The following is a 25,312-nucleotide window of genomic DNA, read 5'->3' on the forward strand; positions in this document are numbered from 1 at the left end:
ACACGGAAGAACTAGAAGGACCTACAACCAAGATATACAACTATGTACTGGGGCTTTGGGGAGACAAAAAAAAGAGGAAGTTTGGCAACAGATGTTAGCTCAGGGCCAATCTTCCTCACCAAAAAACAAACAAAAAAAGAATCAAAGCTTCACGATTGACCATGGGAATATTAATTAAACAAATATATATTGAGCACATAATATGCTTAATATAACTGGTGTTATTTACCAAAAAATTCTCATAATAACTCAATGTTGCTCTTATCTGCCAATAAGATATAGCTACACACTATAGTCCAGTACAATTATCAAATTTCATATAGCATGTAATTTGATATCTGTATATTTTGAAATATCTTAAAAAGCTTGAGTTGAATAAAGATTTTCTAGTTTGTCTTTTCCTAATTTCATTGTCCTTGATTAACTTTAATCCTCCAACATCCCCTCAAATAACAATAAGGACAAAATAGTGCAGAACTTCTCTAGTAACAAACACTCATACAACTTCTCCACAAAAATATGCCCAGTAAAGATAAATTTGACATCTAAAATTATTTTGTAGGAGATGCCTTACTTTTTCTGGTGGTAAATAAAGTTAAATAAGTCTTAAGCTAAGCATTACATTTTTAATGATGCTTGGAAAAGCTTCCATTTAGTTTTAAAATAATACAAATAAATTTAACTAAACCCCAAAAGTAGAATTACAAATTTTAAAAATTAATACTTTAATGCTTTATAAATGTTTAATTCATAATTAATTAAGGTAGTTGATTTCAAGTACAGTGGAATTATGGGCTATATACACTTAATCCAACTTGCTAAATGCAGCATTGCCGGAGGATCTTAAATTCAATGGTTCCACTTTTGTCCAGGAGATGGAGCTATCATGTAAGATGCTGCTTTATATTTCTTTATTTATTTTTTCAATTTAGCATGCTGCTTTCTAACAGACAGTGGGTACCATAGAGTGAGTGTCAGAACAGAAAGCTAAGGCAGAAGCAGAGAGGATGCTTCAGTCATCCTTTCTTGTTTTTTCTTTTTTAATGAGGATGGAACACATGTGAGATTTTACTTTCTGCTCTAGTTGAAATTCTGAAGAACTGCATTGGAGACTATTATATTCAACACGTATATGGATTCTGTGCTATGATTTACAATTCCCTTTATTTCAGGTAAGCCAACATGATGCTTTCTTTGGCCTATTAATGAACTGTTTTCTATGTTAATGATAACACTTAAGATAAGATGTGTGCTTTGTAAGCTTGGATTCAGATCTAAAAGACTCAAAAGCTCTAATTCTAGCTTTTCTGCATCTTTAAGTATTCCTATATTGAAACGAGCTCTGGGTCTAGTATGCTGTATTTTAATATTTCTTTGGCTTTCTGGCTGTTAGTGTCCATCTGTGGCCATATTTGTGTACCTTTTGAAGGTAAAGCTTTCAAAGTGAAGGATGGGTTTTCCTCTCACAAGGGAAATAGTGCTCCTTAATGTGGTGAACAAATTGTAGAGATGTAATGAAGCAGATTAACATGGCAGTGGCTTTGCAAAGCCCAGGGCTGAGCCTTCTGATAGCAGCCTCAGAGGCACATCCACATCCTGAGTCCAAAGGCCTTCTGAGCAATTCCTGCCAGTAATGATGGTACAGATTATTTACGCTTTTGTTCCCTTTTAGAAAAAACATATATATCATTTCTCCCACATGAATGGAAGGTTTGTGTAATATATTTAGTAGACTCAGAATGATAGTACAGATCCTTTCCCCGCCCCCAGCATCGATGTAAGGAGTAAACCGAAACAGATTAATTGCTGAGAAAATGGAATTTTCTTAGATTTTGGTGGATTTGTGATGCCTTTTAAAATAGTTGACATTGTAAAGGTGCTCACATTTTAAATTATTTCCAGTCATGTGACATTAGCTGTGCTAAATTGTGGAATGACTCAGGAGCTAGAATTACATGCAAAGCCTCGCTTTTCTCTATTGCTTCTCACGTTTTCCCCTAAATCCTCTTTTTATTATTATCAAATTAGCAGGAAGAAAGCAATTTAGAAATCCTGCTTTTAAAAGTCCTGATTTTCATTTGGATCAATTTAAAATGAAATTTTAAAATATCTAAAAATTATTTCTGTAAGATTGCTTTTAAATGCTTCATTCTCTCCTCTTTGGAAAGAGTGATGTGTGTGTACGTTTGTGTGTGTGTGACGGTGGTGGTGGATGTGGCAGGTGGTGGGGGTGCATCAGGATGATTCTATCTTACTCATCGTTTTCCTATAAAGAGGTAGCTGTGCTGTGTCAGAGGTTGTGAAAGCTATGGGGAATGATTTTACAGAATGGTTTGAACCACCGAGAAGAAAGAATCGGTTCTTTTGAAATGTGGGATTTAGAAAGAGATTTAAGTTCCACACGGTTCTATATATACATAGGAATTTTTAGAATCACAGATTTTTTAGTGTTGATCTAACTCATAATTTAAAGAAAAACAACTGTGGCTGAGACATTAAGTGAATTTCCCAGAGCCACATACAAAATTAGAATCAGAGGCAAGGCTAGAAGACTGATTGACAGTTTTCAATGTCTTTCATAGCAGTAACACAGTTTACCCCTAGTGTGAACATATCCAAATGGCATATGCCAGATGTGCTGATGTTGACTGTGTGTGAGTGTGTCTCTAGGTGAATTCTATGCAATCGAGTTTCCTTCAGTGTACATGTTACTCAATGGGATGTTATATGCAGTCTTCAATTTTCTCAGGGCTCTTGACAAGGCAACCAAGGAAACAAAAACAACAGCTATGGAGACTCTTTGTTTCTTAGTGTTCTCTTTTCCCCATTTGATGAAGTATATTATTCTACTCTATGCCCATGAGTGATATGGATGGTCACATACTAGCTCAGAACTCTATTCCTCCTACCTAACAGAACGAACTGTACATACAGATTAGTTTATTGACCCTTGCGACAACATTATCTCATGTCTTGGCCTTCCCTCTTTTTTTCACTTACTGGACACGGGCTGCATCCTGCTTCTTCAATATCTTGAAAAAAGGACGGAATTAAAATGTGTCACTTCCACATACAATAATTATGGAGTACCATGCACCTACCAAGAACTGTCCCTGATAGAGATTGAGACATAAACAAAGGCAGGCAGTTTACTTCAGGGAGTTTAACATGGAAATACAGCTAATACTATAGCTCAAAATATCATAAACATCAAAAAGGAAGAATGAAGAAAGGTGAGACAGTGAATGGAACAGGCATATGAGCACCTGTCTTGTGGCAGGCATTGTTAGTTACATCCTGAGATTCAGAATAAGCCAACATTCACAATTTCTGTCCATGAGGACCTCAGAACCCAGAGATAATGCTTTTAAGAGGATGTGATAGCTAAATTGGATCTCTAAGGGTGAATTGGGTATAAATAAATAAAAACAGAAAGTTCCTCATTCCAGGTCCAAAGGTGAGGCAAACAAATACAAGGAAATAGGGAACTATAGGACATTATATGGGGAAAATATAGAGAATGGTAAATAATCCAATCTGACTGAAGCCTGAGGGTGATGTATTTTTTTTTCTGGAGCAGCGAAAGTAAGGATAATGAATTTAGCTTGTGCTGCTATGCATTTGACATACTAACACATACCCACACATATGGATGTTCTGTGAGAAGGTGAAAATTTTATGTCAGATACCATATTAGAAGGTAAAACTACATTTATGGATGTGTATGGAGCTGTGACAAGAAGTAGGTCACACATAAATGAACATCCATGGGGAATAAAAGAGGAGTGAAGCTGCCTGGGGTATAACTTTAAGATTAGGTGGAGTAAAACGAGTCTAGAAAGGATGTTAATTAATTGTGGAAGCATAATGAGAGAGGCTGGAGGAATAACAATGTCGTAGGAGGCAAAGCAGGTAAATTGACTACGAAAATAGGACTCAGGAACACTAGTAAAGCCATAAAGTGGTTAATAAGAGAATAGGGTAGGAGCTGACGGACTTCGTTACTGTTAAGTCATGGGTGGATTTTAAGAGAAGAGGTTTAGTGGATTTGCAGAGACAGGGCCTCAGACTGAGGACTAGATGGGAAACGAGAAAGTTGAAGAGAAATTTTAGATTTTAAGACATTTGTCAGTGAAAGGAAAGGGAGATAACATTTTTTATCTTGAGAGAGAAGGTACTGTTGAGGGAAATTTGATTTTAGTTAGGATTAGAGAAACCTAAACCCCTTCATAGAGTATGGATAGGAAGTCAGTAGAGAGAATTGAGGAAAGAAAAAACAAAAATATAAATCAAAGTCCTACAGGAGACAAGAGAGGGAAGGTTCAAGAATGTTTCTTCTTTGAGACAGAAAGAAGGGTAGATGATATAACGGAGAGCTGATATAACTCACTTTAGGTGCCCTGTTCTTGGAAATTAAATCCTTGTCTGTAAGATAAAATATCTCTTCTATTTAAATCAGTTGGTTCCTCAGAGAAGACTATTTGTGGCATATGGACTTTATGGAAGAAATAGTTAATTCTCAGTAGCAAAACACTTTCCAGCAGAGCATATTTTGGTTACATTAATCCTTGAATTGGAAACTAATAGCACTGCTTTGCAGTAAGCTTCTTGTACCTACTTCAGTTATTTACTTTTTATTCAGAATGACCAGTTTAAAAATAAGTTCTATTTTAAACTTGCATAGGATTAGACCAACACATATCTGTTATACATTTCTAGTTCGATTATGGAGGGCTGGTTTGCCAGCATCTGAATTAATTATTCAAGGTCCTGCCTTTTCCTCCCTCAGTTTCATTGGTACTTTCACAAGGATATGTGTAAAGAGAATAAAAAAAAGTCTATTTAATTACAGACTTCCTTCCCTTAGGCAAAGTAACCTGCTTTGAGAAGCTTCCTACCAGAAGTTCTTTCTTTCTCCTTTTCTACTGACAGTTCCAGAATCCTCATGCATCAGTCCCAGAGCCAGTCTCCTCTAGACATTCCCCTGTACTCGAGTTCCATGGGATGGGAATGTGAAGCCCCAAAGAAGGCACAGGCATGATGAAGAGTCCCACCCTTCACAGTGAGACCTTTGAAATAGCTGCCTTCTCTGTTCAGATTAATTCAATTCAGTTCTGAATTGGTTGGATAGAAACATCACTTCCTTGTTTCTAGACCTGAATCTATCCCACTATGTGGCGAAACTGACAATTCAGAGTGAGAAGGGCAGAAGTAGCCGTTTAGGTAGCAAAAGAGATACAGACGACTTTCCTATCTTCAGGGCTGACCTTGGGCAACACCGTGAAGGCAGATTTCCCCCTGGCCCTCGACATCCTCTTCTTCCCTCCTGTCTTTTCCTCATGGGGTGACCTCTAGATATCCTCATAACTACCTCACTTGGCTACTAAGCTTTATAAATGAGAGCATCTTTATCTAACTTCAGTTCCAGTTATTAAAATATTAAGTTAGAATTTAGCTTTTATTTGTGTTTGTTTTTATTCTGTTGCTATTAGAAAATTTGGGGTTATTACTGGCAGCTGTAGAACTGTTAACCTTTATCCATTTCAGAACTTGATGTTTATTTGTCTCCATCTTTTCTTGACCCCCAGTGTGAGCACTTTTGAAGATGTGGGTGGGTTGGCTGATGCTTTGAAATAGAAACACTAACTCAAGTTTAATTCCATTAACAGCTGTTGTGCACCCACAGGGGCGTCATGGGAAATACTTGGTACTAGAGTTTCTGAGGTGAATGCTAGCCACATGGCAAACCTAGGTCCTCGCTTCTTACCTCAGCATACTTTCAAAGGCATTAAATTCTGTTTGGTTTTGTTATTAATTCCCCTTTAAAAACATTCATTTTATAATGTTATAATTTTATCATGGGCCATAAAAACACAAAGCAGCTCTGAGAATAGCATTTTTTGAATTTCTGCTCTAAGCAAACATGATAGAAGATATACATTAAGGTCTTCTAAAATTTCTATTGAAAAATTTTTCTAAGAAGGGTCACAAATATTTTTAATATCAACTCCAAACCACTTTCAGGTGTTGCCAACAGAAAAGAAATCCCCACTACTTTTCCTGGTTTTCACATTTTTTGCTCTATAAATTACTAATGCATTTTCTTCAGGGCACTTTAAATGTGTTGATGATAGTTACGAACAAGTTTATTTCAAAGGGACACCAATTTGGAAAAAAACGTAAGAGATTTGAATATAAGTTTTGCATTTTAAAATATTGTAGATTTGAATTTTGCCAACAGCTACTTCGTGTCTGTTATCTTTAGAATATAAATTTAATAAAATCTTCTCTAATTTTGTTTAAATATAATAAAAGTAAGATTTATGGAAAACATGGTTTGCCTATGTTGACAAGAGATGTTGCTTTAGAATTCAAAACACAAATCATAATGCTATTGAAGGCAAATAAGATATTTAATCACCAAAATGCAACTTCATATTATATTGATTTTAAAAGGCATTAGAATTTTATATTCATTTTGATGATAATGATGAATCCCATTGGCAATATAGTAGTGTCTATTGAAATATTATTTCTGTGTAGGAAAAGATGGTGTTCATCAAGAACATGAGATGAAATCATATTAAAACTCAAAAGTAAAAGCTACTCGCTTCTCTCTCTATAGTATTCATACATTAGTGACATCTCGCCCATATTGCATTTGAGTTTAGAGAAATTGAAGATGGGTGGAAGCAGAGCTGGAGGTGGACGTTGCAAATCAAAACTGTGTTTTTTTCCTGGTAATATTCCATAAACTTTTAAATCAAGAACTTTCTTTGAAAGAAAATATAATTACTAACCACATCAATAATAGAAAACGTTTTCTGTCACGTAAGGACTTTTTGCTGTTTGTGAAAATTTTTGGAGAAATAGTTTAAGAATCAAGGGTGTTTAAATATTTTTTATCTATTAGAATGTTTAAAAGATTTTTGAGGGTAATAAAATCATAATTTTAGTTAACTTTTTATTTCTACCTGCTAAAAAATCATTTTGTACTGAAATAAAATGATTTTAGGAAGTAATCACCCTCAAGAAATGCTTTGAATTATTTGAATTATTATTATAGTTTAGAATGATTAAGTCTTACATTGGTATCTTAGATCATTTGGAATTATAACATGCTTTCAGTGTGAGCATGTCTTGGTGGCATTAGAAAATAAGTATGCAATTATGTGATTGTTTAATTATGCCCTGCTACATCTTGTGTTGGATAATATGTATGCGAGAGTGACAATCGAACAGCAAAGTTCCTATTAGGCTCCTATGAAGGATAGTGGATGGTTGGAATATCATGAAAACAGAGAGAGAATTTATGATAAAATTATGATAAGAGTTGCACTGTCTCCTTCTCTGAATGACTGATATCAAAGGCAAAATTCTAAGGCATGAAGCAAGCCAGTCAGGGGACAGTTGTGATAGAATCTCTATTACCAGCTAGACCTTTTCCTCCTTTCCCATGTCTCCCCTGGACTGAGCAAATGTGGTGGCCCAGAAATTGTCAGGCAGCTAAGATGTGCCAGATAGAGAAGCGCTCAGACTTACACTTGCTAATTCCTTCATCAGGGGTCCCAGAAGTCTGGGGAACCTAGTTGTATAGACAGGGTGACCATAAAGTATATCATCTGAAGCAGGATGTGGTTTGCTAACAATTTCTCCAGAACAACAGGTGTAAATCAGAACTGTCCAAGGCAAAGGCTGATATATGCTCACCTCATTCCTAACAGTTGGAAGAGAGGAAAGTCAGAAAAGGACTGGGTCATGTTTTATATTTGATCAGTCTACCCAAGTAAATGGTCCATGATTTAGGTGCCTAGGTGTCAGAAAGTGAAAATGTAAAATGGCCCATCAAGGTGGGTAAAGAGCAGGCAGATAAGCTGCCCAGTTACTGGCCTTGATAAATCCACCAACTGGAATCTCTAATGATTCCTGTAGAATCCTTATTTATGTCACCAGGAATATCATAAGTCTATGAAAATGAATTTTGAGCCTGACTTCCTAGGGAAGTCAATTGTCTGCAGAAACAACTGTTTAGTTATTACTAACCTAGACTCAGAAGAAACAGAGCATAAGAAACCGCTTAGCACTTGATACAGCTTGTTCACAGGTTTTAGGAAAGGACCTGCATTGATGGCTTCTGGCATTAGTCCTATCTCTTCAGAGCCAGAACTGCCAACATCCCCAGCAATTTTAAAGTAAAGTGAGACCTACTAAAATACAAGTAATAATTCACACAAAACCTATAAGAATTTTCAATTCTGGCAACTTGGAGCTCCATGTTCACTCACTCAGTGTGAATATGGAACTCCTTTACCAACACTTAGAAATTCTAGATCAAACACAATAAAAATACTTTTTAAATATGTAAACTCATAAGAAATATTCAGAAATAAAGTATTCAGCATTCAGAAATAAAGAGATAACTAAAATCCTCAATGATAAAAATGAAAGCTGACCCAGGGCTCTGAGGAGTAGAAGGAGGTATATCATATTTAGAAAAAGATCCAAATTCCCAGAGGGTTTAGTTTTAAAATCTGTGCAAATATAAAGCTGAGATCTTGACCTTTGTAATATGAGGAGTTGAAACTGAGAACCTCTGTGTAGAGCGGAGAGCCTTAAAGAATTGTACTCTCACTGAAATGAGAATTAGAAAATGTAATCTGTTGATCCAGGAATTCAAGGAAACTTGTCTCTGTCCCCGCATTTAGAACAAAAAAAAAAAGTCTTTTAGAAAGAATTAACACTCTAAGACTGCATCAAGTCGCTTTAGAATCTTACATATACTATCTTGTGGAAAGGAATTCTTCAGTGTTTAAATTAACATAGAAATCAGTGTCAGGCCAATGATATCCTGGAATGCTTGGCAGAAGCAATTGTCAAATTGCTAAATCATTGTAAATCTATATCATTGTAAATGATTATAAAATCATTTTCTCAAACCTTAGATCTTAAGATAAACTCAAAATAAAAAATTACAAACTACATGAGGAATAAACCACTACCAGGAATATTCAGCAGACATGACAAAAAAATATGGAACTAACATCTCAGGAAATTGAGGTAGTAAAATAATCTGAAATAAGCTATAAAAAAGCATGTTTAAAATGATAAGCGTGTTAAGCCATAAAAACAAAACACTATGAAATAAGAATAGGTAAATATTGAAAACAGAAACCAAATAAAAGTTTGTAAATGAAAATGATAAGAATTAGCATTCAAAATTATTGAATGGGTTTTAACATATATACACATACACAGCTGAATTAAAAATTAAAGATTTGTAGATAGATATGAAGATTTACCCAGGATGCATCAATGGTATTCTTGATGTTAAAAAACAGAAGAACAATTAAAAGGTTCAACAACATCAAACAGATGTTCTAGAAAGAGATAATTGAGATAATGGTGGGAGATTTGATGTTTGAAAAGATGATAGTACAGAAAATTCCAGTACTGATGAAAGACATGTTTCCTGGGACAGAAGAAGCATAAAACAAATGATGATACTTTCTGTCTTCAAACCCAGATAAAGATTCTTTAACTATTTGAGATTTATTAGTATAAAAAAACACATAAAGTTGCAAGTGTTACTTGAGGTGCAGTAAAGGAAACCAATAGTAAGAAGCAAGAATGTATATTCAGTTGAGCAGCCTAAGCAAGAGACAGCAATGAATGAGCAACAGCAGAATGGCCAGAAATGGAAGGAGGCACACATGGACCAAACGGGGTGATTCTGGAACAAGTTACTTAAAAATGCTCCTGTGGTTTTATTGCCAACCAAAGCCTACCTAAAGCACTCAAAGTGGCAAAATGGGACTGGTTCTAACTTTGGAAATGTATTTATTAGACTGTGTATCCCTGTTCATTGGTTGCTTTTAAAAATTCATCATGACTTCTTTTGTCACATTAGTTCAGATTTTTTCAAAAAAGAGAAAATACAGCACAGTGAAAGACTCCTTTGTACCCCATACTAGTCCCATTCCTATCTTTCCCTTCTCAGGTTACAGCTATTTTGAATTTCATGCACAATCTTTACACTCATATTTTAAAATTATACTGCACACAACTTACACACACATATAATGTGGAGCATTGTTTTATATGTGTTTTTAAAATTTTATATAAGTGGTATCCTACTGTGTCTTTCTACATTTTGCTTTTTACCCTCAATATGATGTTTCTGAGAATTGATCATTTTGATGCATGGACATATAGTTCCATCACTTTAACTGATGTATAGTTTTCCATTATAGGAATGTATCACAAATTGTTTACAATCCCACAATGATGAGTATCTGGATTATTACCACTTTTTTGTTTACTGTTATAAACAATGCTTCCATGAGCATCTTTATGTATTTTTCTTCATCTACACGTGTTAGTGTAGATTGGTGAATAAATTTAAAATACATCCTGTTTGACAGTCTCACTCCCTTGACTATAGAGCAGATAGTCAATAGTCGAAATTTCCACCACCAACATTATAATAGCTGTACTTTCTTTTACAGAAGGTAAACCCATTGTAATATTTTAGAGAAGAGTAAATGGAAAAATTCTTAGTGTTCATGTGACGAATTTTACATAAAACAAAACTATCAATTCAGGATTGTTCTTTCATTACTCAGCACAGTAGTTATTTAATAAAGTGGATATAATGTCATCGAAATTGATATGACAAGGAAGAACGGTTCTGTAGTGATTTTTTCGTAATCTAAAGTTACAAACTGATATTTGGTGATTTTAAAAATAGGCTTTATTGTTTAGAACAGTTTTAGATTTCAGAAATATTGAGAAGCTAGTCTAGAGTTCCCATATACTCCTGCATCCAGTTTTCCCATTATTAAGATTTTGCATTAGTGTGGTAAATTTCTTGCAGTAAATTGAGCAATATTGATATTTTCTTACTTACTGAAGACATACTTGATTAAGATTTTTTACTTTTTATTTAATATCTGCTTTTCTCTGTTCCATAATACCATCCCTTAGTTAACACATCTTTTTAGGCTCCACTGGGCTATGACAGATTCTTAGACTTTCCTTGTTTTGATGGCCTTGACAGTTTTATGGAGTACTGTTCAAGTTTTGTAGGATGCTCCTCCATTGGAATTTGCCTAATGTTCTTCTCATAATTAGGCTGGGGTTATGGATTTTGAGAAGGAATATCACAGAGGGAAAGTGCCATTTTCATCACACCATGTCAAGAATACATATTACCAATATGATTTATCACTGTTGATGTTGACTTTGATGACCTGGCTAAGGAAGTGTTTGTTTTCTCCACTATAAAATTACTCTCTTTTTTCCCTTTTCCCTACTGTATTCTTTGGAAGAAAGTCACTATGCATGGTCCACGACTAAGGAGTAAAACTTTATGATTCTCTCAAGAATTGAGGGCAGAGTATCTACATAAATTATTAGGAATCTTATGCACAGGAGATTTCTCTCCAATTTGTTTATTTATTCAATCGTTCATTTATATCAGTATGGACTCTTGGATATTTATTTTATACTTTGGGTTAAAATGCAATTTAACTTTATTTTGTTACTCAGATTCTTCCACCTTTAGCCAATGGGTGCTCTTTCTGTTGGTTCCTGTACACCTTTGACACGTCCCCGTTAATATGAATTTTTCTTCTCTGAGTACTTCCTTATATTCTGGCACTACAAGATGTTCCAGGTTTATCTCATGTATTTTTTGCCCTGGTCTTACAATCAGCCATATTTGTAAGGAGCTCTGTTTCCTTTTACTGGAGAATGGTATTGGAAACAAAGATCTGGGCACTGGGTATTTCAACATTTTTTACACAATTAGATAAAGCTAAAATTAAATGTCTTACAATAGAATTGTGAAAATGGTTTCAAATTTGCTGGGGAATTTGGTAATTCTTCTCAACTCTCTTTGCCAAGGCGATTTCCTATACCTGTATGTCTCCAGTGAATTACTTTCTCTCAGCTAGTCACAGTTCTAGAGACTTGAGGTACAAGGAAGGACTACGGAATACTCCTGCAGTCATCAAGTTTGCATTTCAGTTGATAAAGATAACAAATTACAAAACACATAAATGAACAAGATAATATCTGAGAGTAATAAATGTAATGAACAACAGAAAACAGAATGATATAAAAAAAAGGACATGGTTAGATGAGAAGGGGACAGTTAGCTTTGGTTGGTTAAGGAAGATGTCACTGAGGAGCTGACATTTGAGTTGAAATAAGTTTTCAGCCATGCGAAGATCCAGGGTTGTGTGTTTCAAAGAGAAGAAATTGTGCTCACAAATGTCCTAAGGAGAGACGGGTTAAGTCTTATAGGAGTTTGTAAATTTTTATAACGGCTTCATTTTTATTCCAAGTGTAACTGGAAGCCATCAGCAGGATTTAAGTAGGGACTGACATAATCTGATTTGTGTTTGTAAACTATCATTCTGACTCTAAGTGGAGAACGGATTATAGGGGAGCAGGAATGAAATTAGAGAAATCATTCATGAGACAGTTTAGTAATCCAGGTGAAAGACAATGCTGGTTTAGACTAGCTGGTAGCAGTGGTGATGGAGTTATGTGAGCAGAGTTCAAGGACTCTCATAAATAGACACAGTAAACCTGACTCTGAGTGATGAGGTCAAAGGTGAAAGAGCGGGGTATAAATTTTATCTGTCAGCTTCTCAGTGATGGTGGGAGAAGTCTTCAGGGAAAATCTCCTTTTCATAAGCAGTCCCAAGTCAACGAAAGACTCAAGGGTAGTTCCTTAAAAACTATCCCTGGCTGTAGCACTAATTGCACAGTTTCAGTTTCTGAGTATGATTTCAATGAAACTTCTATTGGATCACAATGTCTATTGCTTCTTCTGACTAAATTGAAAATAATTTGAATTTTTCTTTACCAGAAGGATAATATATATTCATTAGAGTCCATTTATAAAACACTTACAAGGAAACGAAAGGACATATAATTTATTCCTATATTTTCTATCAGAAATATGTTTCTCAGCTTGTTGGTTAATTTTTTCAAAACAGGTGCTCATACTATACTCGCTGATTTTTTTTTAACTGCTTTTTTGCTTTCCTTGTTACTAAATGTTCTTGTGTCATTTTTATGACTACAAATTTTCTATTATATGAGCACACCAAGATTTATTTAACGAAAATCTTGTTCAGCAGTTGGATTTTTTTTGATATTCCATTGTAACAAATAGTTCAACAAGCAAAACACGTTAGCTGACTTTTTATATACATTTTCATTGCATTCTTATAATAAATTCTAGATCATGAATTGCTTGATTAAAGGATATGCACATAGAAAAATTGTAGTGATTTACATTTTCCATCAGCATTGCATACAAATGCCTATTTCTTTGTGGATATGCCAATACTGGGTGGAAGCATTAATTTATTTTTCAAATTTGGTGGTTGAAAATGGAATCTCTTTGCTTGGTTGGTGGTGAAGTTAAAAATTTTGCCTGTTTTTTTTTTTATGAGACTTTGTGTCTTTTATGAATTGCTGTCATATCTGTCACCCAGGTTTTCCTATCGTGATGATGTTTTTTGATTTATATAAGGATTTTTATGTTTTAAAACATCATTTAAAAACAAATCCTCTGTCATATTGGTTGTAATGATTTTCCAATTTTTAGTGCCATTTAATACTTTTATATATATGTTTTATTTATATGTTACATATAATTATTTATATTATATATTATTATATAAATATGAAATTTTTATGGCCTCCCATATTTGAATCAATAGTAGAAAGACTACTCCCCCCCAAGCTATATAAATATTCAGGGTTTTGAGTGTTTTATTTTTTAAGTTTTAGCTTATCTGGTGTCTATGGTAGTAAATAGCACATGCTAGGGATCCAATTTTTTAAATTAATAATTAGTCAATAGTTTCAAAACAATTCTTTTTGAGTAATATAACTTTTATCTTTTAAAAAAAGCCATTGTTATTATATGGTAGTTTTTAATAATCTTGAGCCTTTTCATGGCATTTGATTTCATATGGATGGCTAATTTATTTAATTTTACTTAAATATGAAACTTTATAATGTATTTTAATGTCTAATGAGAGTGGCTCCCCTATTATTCTTCCCTATCAAAACATTCTTGGTAAGAAATTATTTTTTAAGTTATTATATTAATAAATATTATGAAGTTAACTAATACCCAGTGTTAGTATGAGTGAGGAGAAATAGCACTTTTTGGAAGACAACTTGACAGCGTCTATCAACATTTAAAACATACTTATCTTTTGATCTAATATTTCCACTTCCAGGAATTGGTCATATAGTTATACTCACACATGGAATTCATTACAGCATTGTTTGTAAAAAGTAAAAACCCTGGGAATGACCTAAATATCCATTAATAGGGACAGGTTTAATCAGTTATGGTGCTTATATATACCAAACATTACATAGATGTTAAAAATAAGTTTAGGCATTTATATACTATTATGGAAAAATGATCAAGAAATATTGTGAAGTGAAAAAAGCAAGTTTCATAACACTATGTATGGTGTTATCTATGGAAAAAAAGAAAGGAAAAGAAAACTGTTATAATTTCTAATATGTATTTACATATGTTTAGAAACGTTGGCTGAGTATACAAGGAATTTTTAACAGTGGTTATTTTGGGACTCCAGACTCCTATGGGGAGACTGGTACATAGAATGTCTATTTATTTTCATTTTATTTCCCTTCGTTCAGTTTGCATTTTTGATAGTAATCATGCATGTCTTTCATAGATTAAAAATACAAATGAAACATTCTCCGCTATTTAGCAACTGACAAGATAGTATTTTTCCTTTGATGCGTATATGTTATAATTTATATCAAAATTTTTTGGGTTGTGTTATTTCTGCTGAGGAAGGTTAGCCCTGAGCCAGCATCTGTTGCCAATCTTCCTCTGTTTTTGCTTGAGGAAGATTAGCCCTGAGCTAACATCCATGCCAATCCTCCTCTAGTCTATATGTGGGTCACCACCACAGCATGGCTGATGAGTGGTGTAGGTTCACACCTGGGGTCCAAACCCATGAACCCGGCCCACTGAAGCAGAGCATGCCAAACTTAACTACCAGGCTGATGGGCCAGCCCCTCGAACTATTTTTTATTGTAAATCCATGCTGCTTGGATATACTTTAATAATCTTTAACCGAAGTGAGATTTTTCTGCAGGGGTTTTATTTTATGTGTTTTATTCTTTCTCTCTCTTTTTAGCATCATAAATCTATTCAAAACTAATAGTAAAAACAGAATAAAATATTGAATCAAAGTATTTCTGCATTTGGATATACATATTCTTAGGAGTTTTCACAAATATGTTATTCTTTGAAAATAGGAAATTAGCTCCAAGTTAATTGGCACTCTCTCTAGTGTGACCCCTGCCCCCAAATTTTGGTAATTTCAGTTTGCGTGTAGATAATCTTTCAACACATTATCTATATGCAAACCTAAATTGCCAAGTTAGCTCTCAAAGTTTCTTAAATTTCTTTTCTCCAATGGTTGTATTCTTTACTCCTCCTCACTTAACGATCATGGTTTTAGCTTAGATCTCTTCTTTGCCAGTAACTGTGATCTGCTCATGATCTCCACTTCATGCATGCTACACCACTTATCTTTCCAACTCATTTCATCTCAAACCCCAGCTGGAACAATCCTTTAACCCAACCGGGACTCCAACTCATTGATCTTACCACATTTCACTGTCCCTCACTTACTTAATGTCCTCTTTCCTTTTATTAAATAGATTAAATTCCATGGTCATTCATAATAATCACTCCTTACACACATATACACACTTAACAGACTTCTCCCTCCTCTGTTTTTTTGTAACTATCTGGAAAAATCCCCAACCTAGTTATATCCAGCGCTCCCCTTGCTCCAGGCCTGCACTCCTGCAGCATGACTCAAACACAAACATCGAGTGGGCCTTGGCTGCTGCCCAGCAGTCACACCCCAGTTCCCTAGGCCACTCACTGTCCCACTTTCCTGGACTTGGAATTCACACCCTCTCTCCTCTCCTCAAACCACCAACACCTCCTACCTCATCTTCACGCTCAGTTGACAACGTTGTTTCCTACATCACTGAGAAAATTGAAAGAATCAGAAGAGATTTTTACCTGCAGACTCCCATCACTCTATGTACCTCCCCACCAAGTTCTGCACCCACATAACCTGACTGCCCACCTGTTACCTTAAATCAACTATTCCTGCTTGCATCTAAAATAATCCCTGCATCTGTGTGCTAGATCCTATTCCTTCTTACCTACACAAAGGCATCACTTCAGCAATTGCTCTCTCTCCTACATCAGTGATTTTCACCCTTTACTATATCAGCATGCAATAATTTTATTATTATTCCTATATTTTAAAAAAGATCTACTGGGCCAGACTGGTGGTACAGTGGTTAAGTTCACACATTATGCTTCTCGGCGGCCCGGGGTTTGCCAGTTCGGATCCCAGGTGCGGACATGGCACTACTTGGCAAATGCCATGCTGTGCTAGGTGTCCCACGTATAAAGCAGAGGAAGATGGGCATGGATGTTAGCTCAGGGCCAGTCTTCCTCAGCAAAATGAGAAGGATTGGCAGTAGTTAGCTCAGGGCTAATCTTCCTCAGAAAAAAAAAAAAAAGATTTACTCCCATCATCAACTACTTCTCCATTTCTTCCCTCCCCTTTGCAAAAATAGTTACAAAAAATGTTTACTGTATCCTCTGTCTCCATTTTTCTCTTTCCATTCCCTTTTAAATCTATTTTAGTCAGGTTTTCACTGCACCATTTTGCCGAAACAATTTTTGATGCCATTCCAGTGATCTCCATACTGTCAAATCCAGTGGTCCATTCTCAGTCCTCGTCTTAATAGACCATCCAGAAATTTTGGACACAGTGCATCACTGCATTCCTCTTGGTACACTTCCTTCCCTTGGATTCCAGGACAGCACGTGATCTTGGTTGTCTCCTATCTCACTGTTCACTCGGTCACATTTACTTTGCTCTTTACTCTGCCTTTCCAAATTTCATTATTTGGGACTCTCCTTGGTTCGGCCTCTGATTCTCTTTTCTTCTCTATCTTCATCACTTTCTTATGATCCCATTAAATCTCATGGCTTTAAATGCCATGTAAATAATGGTGACTTCCAAATGTTTACCTCCAGTTTTCTGCTGAACTAAAGACTTAAGTGTCTGCTGCTTATTTGACAGGTTGAGTTGGATATCTTATCGATAGCTCAAAGTTATCATGCCCTAAACTAAATTGCTGAGTTTCTCTCTTCCTGATGCATATGCTCCACCCCTAGTCTTCCTCATCTTACTTGTTAGGGAGGTAACTCCAGTCTTCCCGATCCTAAAGTGAAAGCTATAGGATCACCTCTGAGGATTAATTTTTCTCTCATATCCCATATTCCAGTCCTTCAGGAATTCCTGTTGACTTCGTCTTCAGAATATACCCAGAATCGGACTATGTCCTGCCATCCCCACTGCCACTACCCTGGTCCCGGTCATCATCAAGTCTTTCTTGGATTTCTGTCTTAGTTTCTTACCTGGACTTACTCTTCTACTTCTCCTCCTCACAATATGTTCTCAACAGAGCAGACAGATGTGAGGTTATGCCACATCTCTGCTCAAAATCCTCTAAGTAATGCCCATTTTTCTCATAGTAAAAACTACCTAATTTCCAATAAGACCCTATTTAATCTGGCCTTCATTCCATTGTTTCTCTGACCTCATCTCCAATTTCTCTGTCCCTTCTTCATTGTTACTGTTTCTTGAGTATTCCAGGAACACTCACAACTTTAGGCCTGGTACATCTTCCTAGAAGGCTTCTGCCTCAGATATTTGCATGAATTTAACTCCCTCATCTGCTTCAAATCTGTGCTCTCAAATGTTATTTCTAAATGATGCCCACTCTCACTTTCCAATTTAAAATCTCAGCCCCCTCTCCTGTCCCATTCTTCTGATCCCCATACTCTGTCATACATTTTTTTCCTTTTTATTCTTTGCTTTACTCTTCTATCCCTTCATTTCCTGTCTTTCTTTCTCTTCCCTTCTTGCAACTCTATCACCCTCTAGCATGCTGTGTAGTTTCTGTCTCCTTTATTGGGAATGTAAGTTCCAAATGGGCAGATATTATTATGTTTGGTGCACTGACGTATCTCAAGTGCTTAGAATGGCTCCTGACATATAGAAGGCACTAAAGTAATATTTGTTGAATAAATGAACGAATCTTAGAAACTCAAATTGTATTCCGTTAAGCATGTGAAAGGGTAGCATGTTTCTTCTTTCACTTTTATTGGGCTGATTCAACTTATAAATGCCCAGAAAAATCTACCTGATTTTTAACTTAGTATTTATGCGAATCAGTGTGAAATGTGTATTAATGTTATGAAATTAGAACTTCTGGGAGAGTAAACATTACAAATACTGGCTGATGACCTATTCCTGATTTATGGAGCATTTAATATGTTTCTCAAGGGGCTTTATTCTCTGTTTATTTGTCATTGTTCTACATGGAGAGCTTCTCAAAGTCAGGAATTTGATCTTCATAGCTGTCTCTCAAGCACCTAGCCCAGTGCCTGACACATAAGTTTTCAAAATATGCTAGTTTAATCATTGAATGAAAATGCACAAACTTTAATATTGATGCAATGTATGCTCTATGTCCTGAGCTTTCTCTATGTGGATTCTTTTAATTATTATAGCAATCCTGAGGGAGGAAGTACAAATCTCATTTTTATAGATGCAATAAAGCCAGTGTTTGACCCAGAGTTCCCTTCTTTCTCAGTGATTTCAGCACCCTCACTGTCTAACCTTTAGTGACCATATCCTGGAAAGTGAAATCTACACCCTTGTTAAGAGATGCCTGGAAGTAATGTCTGCAATGCCAAATTTCTTGGGAATGTTTTTTTTTTGTTCTTAGTTGGATGGAAGCAAATCTTGGGCTTTGTGATTAATATATGATTAATTTTATTTTGCCATTCAATTAAGTCAGGAAAATTGACTTCATATTTTGTCATTTTAATTCCTTAACTGTTATAAAATTATTTACAAACTTAATTTATACGAACCACTAGGACTTTTTCCCAGTTTTATTGAGATATAATTGACATGTAACATTGTAAGTTTAAGGTGTACAGTATGTTGATTTGATGCTCTTATATATTGCAAAATGATTACTGCTGTAGTATCACTAACTCCTTCATCATGTCACACAATCACCATTGCTTTTTTGTGGTGAGAACATTTAAGATCTACTCTCTTAACAACTTTTGATTATATAACACATTATTGTTAACTGTAATCACAATGCTGTGCATTATGTCCTCAGAACGTATTCATCTTCTAATGGAGAGTTTACACCCTTTGACCAGTATCTCCCCATTTCCCGCACCCCCTAGGTCCTGGTAACCACCATTCTACTCTCTGTTCCTGAGTTTAGCTTTTTTAGATTCCACATATAAGTGATATCAGGCAGTATTTGTCTTTCTCTGTCTGACTTATTTCATTTAGCATAATTTCCTAACCCATCCACGTTGTCAATAATGGCAGGATTTCCTTCTTTCTCATGGCTGAATAATATTCCATTGTATTTGTGTATACACCACATCTCCTTTATCCATTTATCCATTGACGGACACTTAGATTGTTTCCAAGTCTTGGCTATTGTGAATAATGCTGCAATACATAAGAGAATGCAGAGATCTCTACAATACTCTATTTTAATTTCTTTTGGATGTGTACCCAGAAGTGAGGTTGCTGACTCATATGATAGTTCTATTTTTAGTTATTTGAGGAATCTCCATACTGTTTTTCATAGTGGTTCTCTCATTTACATTCTCACCAATGGTGCACAAGTGTTCCCTTTCTCCACATCCTGGCCTATACTTCTTATCTCTCGTCTTTCTGAGGATAGCCATTCTAACAGGTATGAGGTGATATCTGATGTGGTTTTGATTTTCATTTCCCTGATGATCAGTGATGTCAAGCACCTTTTCAGGTACCTGTTGACTATTGGATGTCTTCTTTGGAAAAATTGCTAGTCATGTCCTTTGCCAATTTTTAAATCAGATTATTTGCCTTTTTTGTTATTGATTTGTATGAGTTCTTTAAATATTTCTTATCTCATATGTGGTTTGCAAGTATTTTCTCCCATTCTGTAGGTTGCCTTTTCATTTTGTTGATTGTTTCTTTTGCTGTGCAGAAGCTTTTTAGTTTAATATAGTCCCACTTATTAGTTTTTGCCTCTGTTGCTTATGCTTTTGGTGTCATATCCAAAAAATTGTTGCCAAGACCAATGTCAAGACAATTTTCCCTACGTTTCCTTCTATGAGTTTTACAGCATCAGGTGTTATGTTTAAGTCTTTAATCTATTTCGAGATAATTTTTGTGTATGCTGTATCATAGGGGTCCAATTTCATTTTTCTCCATGTGATTATCCAGTTTTCCCAACACCATTTATTGAAAAGACTGTCCTTTTCATATTGAGTATTCTTGGATCCCTTGTCAAATACTAGTTGACCATGTATGTGAGAGTTTGTTTCTGGAGTCTCAATTCTGTTCCAGTGATCTGTGTGTCTGTTTTTAAGCCAGTGCCATACTGTTTTGATCACCATAGCTTTTTAGTATAGTTTGAAATCAGAGGATGTGATTCCTCCAGCTTTAGTCTTTCTGAAGATGGCATGGGCTATTCAGAGTCTTTAGTGATTCCATACAAATTTTAGGATTGTTTATTCTATTTCTGTGAAAAATGCCATTGGAATTTTGAGAGGAATTGCATTGAATCTATAGATGCTTTTGGGTAGTATGGACATTTTAACAAAATTAACTCTTTCTACTAATGATCATGGTGTATCTTTCTGTTTGTGTCTCCTTCAATTTCTTTCATCAAAGTCTTGTGGTTTTCAGTATACAGGTCTTTCACCTCCTTGGCTAAATTTATTCTTATGTATGTTATTGTTCTCTATGCTATTGTAAGAGGGATTATTTTATTTCTTTTTCAAATAGTTTGTCATTTGAGCATAGAATTGCAACTCATTTCTGTATGTTGATTTTGTATCATGCAACTTTACTAAATTCATGGATTACTTCCAACAGCTTTTTGGTTGATTCTTTATGATTTTCTCTATATAAGATCAGATCATTTGCAAAAAAAAGACAGTTTTACTTCCTTCTTTCTGATTTGGATGCCTTTTATTTCTTTGTATTGCCTGATGGCTCTGGCCAGGACTTCCAGTACTATATTGAATAACAGTAGTGAGAATGGGCATCCCTGTCTTGTTTCTGATCTTAGAAGAAAATCTTTCAATCTTTCACCATTGTGTATGATGTTAGCTGTGGGTTTGTGTATATGGCCTTTATTATGTTGAAGTATGTTCCTTCTATATCCAATCTGTTGAGGATTTTTATCATGAAAGGATTTTGTATTTTGTCAAATGCTTTTTCTACTTGTATAGAGATGATCGTATGATTTTCACCTTTTGTTCTATTAACATGGTGTATCACATTATTGATTTGCATAAGTTGAACCATCCTTGCTTCCCTGGGATCAGTCTTGCTTGATCATAACTTGATCTCTTTTTGTGCTGTTGAATTTGGTTTGCTAATATTTTGTTGAGAATTTTTGCATTGTATTCTTCAGGGATGTTGGTGTGTAGTTTTCTTTTCTTGTAGTGTCCTTATCCGGCTTTGGTATCAAAGTAATGCTGGCCTTGTAAAATAAGTTTGGGAGTTTTCCCTCCCCTTCAAGTTTTTGGAAGAGTTTGGGAAAGACTGGATGCTTCTTTAGATGTTTGGTAGAATTCACCAGTGTAACCATCTAGTCCTGGGCTTTTCTTTGCTGGGAGGTTTTTGATTACTGATTCAATTTCCTTACTTGACAGCAGTTTGTTCAGATTTTCTATTTCTGTGTGATTTAGTCTCGGTAGTTGTATGTTTCTAGGAATTCATTAATTTCTTCCAGGTTATGGAATTTGTTAGCATAGAATTGTTCACAAGAGTCTTATGATCCTATGTATTTCTGTGGTATCAGTTGTAATGTCTTCTCTTAAATTTATTATTTATTTATTTAATTATATATCTATTCACTTCTGAGTCTTCTCTCTCTTTTTTTTTTAGTCTAGTTAAAAGTTTGTCAGGTTTTTTTTATTTTTTATTTTTTTACCATTTCACAAAACTAGTTCTTAGTTTCATTGATCTTTTCTATTGTTTTTCTGGTCTTTATTTCTTCTCTGCTCTGCTCTTTGTTATTTCTTTCTGTCTGCTAACTTTGGGCTTAGATTATGCTTCTTTTTCTAGTTCTTTGAGGTGTAAAGTGAGGTTGTTTGAGATCTTTCGTTTGTAAATATAGGCATTTATCATGATAAATTTCCTTCTTAGAACTACTTCTGCCACATCCCACAAGTTTTGATATGTTGTGTTTCCATTTTCATTTGTTTCAAGGTTATTTGGATTAAAGTATGGTTCAAATTCATTGTTTTCTTGTTGATTTGCTGCCTGGATGATCTATCTTTCATTGAACTGGGGTCTTGAAATCTTCTATTATTACCGTATTGTTTATTTCTCCCTTCAGATCTGTTAGTAGTTGCTTAATATATTCAAGTACTCCGATGTTGAGTGTCTATATATTATGATTGTTTTATCTCCTTGATGACTTGAGCTCTTTAACATTATATAATGACCTTCTTTGACTCTTATTACTGCTTTTGGCTTAAGTCTATTTTGTATGATATAAGTTCAGTGCTACCCCTGCTCTTTTTTGATTCCTACTCACATGGAGTATCTTTTTTTATCCCTTTACTTTGAGCCTATGTGTGTCCTTAAAGGTGAAGTGAGTCTTTTTAGACAGCATATAGTTGACTGGAGAATTAAATCTATTTACATTTAGGGTAATTATTGATAGGTAGGACTTGCTAATGCCATCTTATTGTTTTCTGGTTCTTTTGAAGTTCCCTTGTTCCTTTCTTCCTCTCTTGCTTCTTCGTTTGTGAAATGGTGATTTTCCATAGTGGTGATATGCTATGGTTCTCTTTTCTTTAACTCTTGTGAATCTGTTATAGGCTTTTGTTTTGTGGTTACTATGAAGTGTAAGACATCATAAAACATCACATGTTTATAATGGTCTATTTTAGGCCGATAACTTAACTTGAAATGCATACAAAAACTCTACCTTTTTACTTCTCCTTTTATGTTTTTAATGTCACAGTCTGCCTCTTTTTATATTGTGTATTCATTAACAAATTATAGTAGCTATAGCAATTTTTAATACTCTCATCCTTTAACCTTTATATTACAGTTCGGTGATTAACATGCCACCATATTACAATATTAGAGTATTCTTTTTTTTTTTTTATTAATGTTATGATAGATTACAACCTTGTGAGATTTCAGTTGTACATTTTTGTTAGTCATGTTGTGGGTACACCACTTCCCCCTTTGTGCCCTCCCCCCACCCCCCCTTTTCCCAGGTAACCACCGATCAGATCTCCTTATCAATATACTAACTTCCACCTATGAGTGGAGTCATATAGAGTTCGTCTTTCTCTGACTGGCTTATTTCGCTTAACATAATACCCTCGAGGTCCATCCACGTTGTTGTGAATGGGCCAATTTTGTCTTTTTTTATGGCTGAGTAGTATTCCATTGTGTATATATACCACATCTTCTTTATCCAATCATCAATTTCTGGGCATGTAGGTTGGTTCCACGTCTTGGCTATTGTAAATAATGCTGCGATGAACATAAGGGTGCAACAGACTCTTGAGATTTCTGATTTCAGGTTCTTAGGATAGATACCCAGTAATGGGATGGCTGGGTCATAGGGTATTTCTATTTTTAACTTTTTGAGGAATCTCCATACTGTTTTCCATAGTGGCTGTACCAGTTTGCATTCCCACCAACAGTGTATGAGGGTTCCTTTTTCTCCACAACCTCTCCAACATTTGTCACTCTTGGTTTTGGATGTTTTTGCCAATCTAACGGGTATCAGGTGATATCTTAGTGTAGTTTTGATTTGCATTTCCCTGATGATTAGCGATGATGAACATCTTTTCATGTGTCTCTTGGCCATATTCATATCTTCTTTTGAGAAATGTCTGTTCATGTCCTCTGCCCATTTTTTGATCAGGTTGTTTGTTTTTTTGTTGTTAAGCAGTGTGAGTTCTTTGTATATTTTGGAGATTAACCCTTTGTCGGATAAGTGGCTTGTAAATATTTTTTCCCAATTAGTGAGCTGTTTTTTTGTTTCAATCCTGTTTTCCCTTGCCTTGAAGAAGCTCTTTAGTCTGATGAAGTCCCATTTGTTTATTCTTTCTATTGTTTCCCTCAACTGAGGAGTTACAGTGTCCGAAAAGATTCTTTTGAAACTGATGTCAAAGAGTGTACTGCTTATATTCTCTTCCATAAGACTTATTGTCTCAGGCCTAATCATATTAGAGTATTCTGAATTTGACTATCCATTTACCTTTACCAGTGTGTTGTATATTTTCTTATGTTTTCATTTTACTAATTAGCATCCTTACTTTTCAGATTAAAGAACTCCTTTCAGTATTTCTTATAAGGCAGGTCTAGTAGTGATGAACTACCTCAGCTTTTGTTTGCCTGGGGAAGATTTTATTTCTCCTTTATTTCTGAACCATAACTCTGCTGAATAGAGCATTCTTGGGTGGCACTTTTTTTCTTTCAACACTTTGAATACATCATTCCACTCTTTCCTGGCCTGTAAGGTTTCTGCTGAGAAATCCACTGACTGCCTGATGGAGATTCCTTTCTAGGTTACAATTTTCGTTTCTCTTGAAGCTTTTAGTATTTTGTCCTTGTGTTTGATTTTTGACAGTTTTACTATAATGTGTGTTGGAGAAGATCATTTTGAATTGAAATTATGAGGTGACCTATTAGCTTCATGAACTTGGATATCCAGATCTCTCCCTGGGTTTAGGAAGTCTCAGCCATTATATCTTTAAATAAGCTTTCTGCACTCTTCTTTCTCTCTTCTTCTCCTGGAACCCCAATAATTCACACATTGTTTCTTTTAATAGTGTCCCATAGATCACATAGGGTTTCTTCACTCTTTCATTCTCTTTTCTTTATTCTCCCTTAATTGGATATTTTCAAGCTTCCTATCTCCCAACTTACAGATTATTTCTTCTGTTTGGTCTGTTCTGCTGTTAATGCTCTATTGCAATTTTTTACTTCATTTCATTGAATTCTTCAGCTGCAGAATTTCTATTTGTTTCTTTTGTGTGTACTTCCTAGCCATCTAGCAAAGCTCCCTTTTGCTGCTGCCCTTGGAAGCCTGCACAGGAAGCTAACTGCAGAGTAGGGGTAGGGGC

General features: G+C 35.2%; 1 protein-coding gene across 2 annotated transcripts in view; it reads left to right on the forward strand.

Moving 5' to 3' along the window:
- The first annotated feature begins 905 nt into the window (after window positions 1-905).
- Window positions 906-25,312, forward strand: part of SCN2A (sodium voltage-gated channel alpha subunit 2) — a 139,753-nt gene continuing 115,346 nt past the window's right edge. For both annotated transcript variants that reach the window (XM_023623062.2, XM_014732515.3), the window contains exon 1: window positions 906-1,172. The gene's annotated coding sequence lies outside the window, so the exon portion shown is untranslated. The remainder of the gene's footprint in view (window positions 1,173-25,312) is intronic.

The sequence above is a fragment of the Equus caballus genome, chromosome 18 (genome assembly GCF_041296265.1).
Source record: "Equus caballus isolate H_3958 breed thoroughbred chromosome 18, TB-T2T, whole genome shotgun sequence".
Taxonomy (NCBI): domain Eukaryota; kingdom Metazoa; phylum Chordata; class Mammalia; order Perissodactyla; family Equidae; genus Equus; species Equus caballus.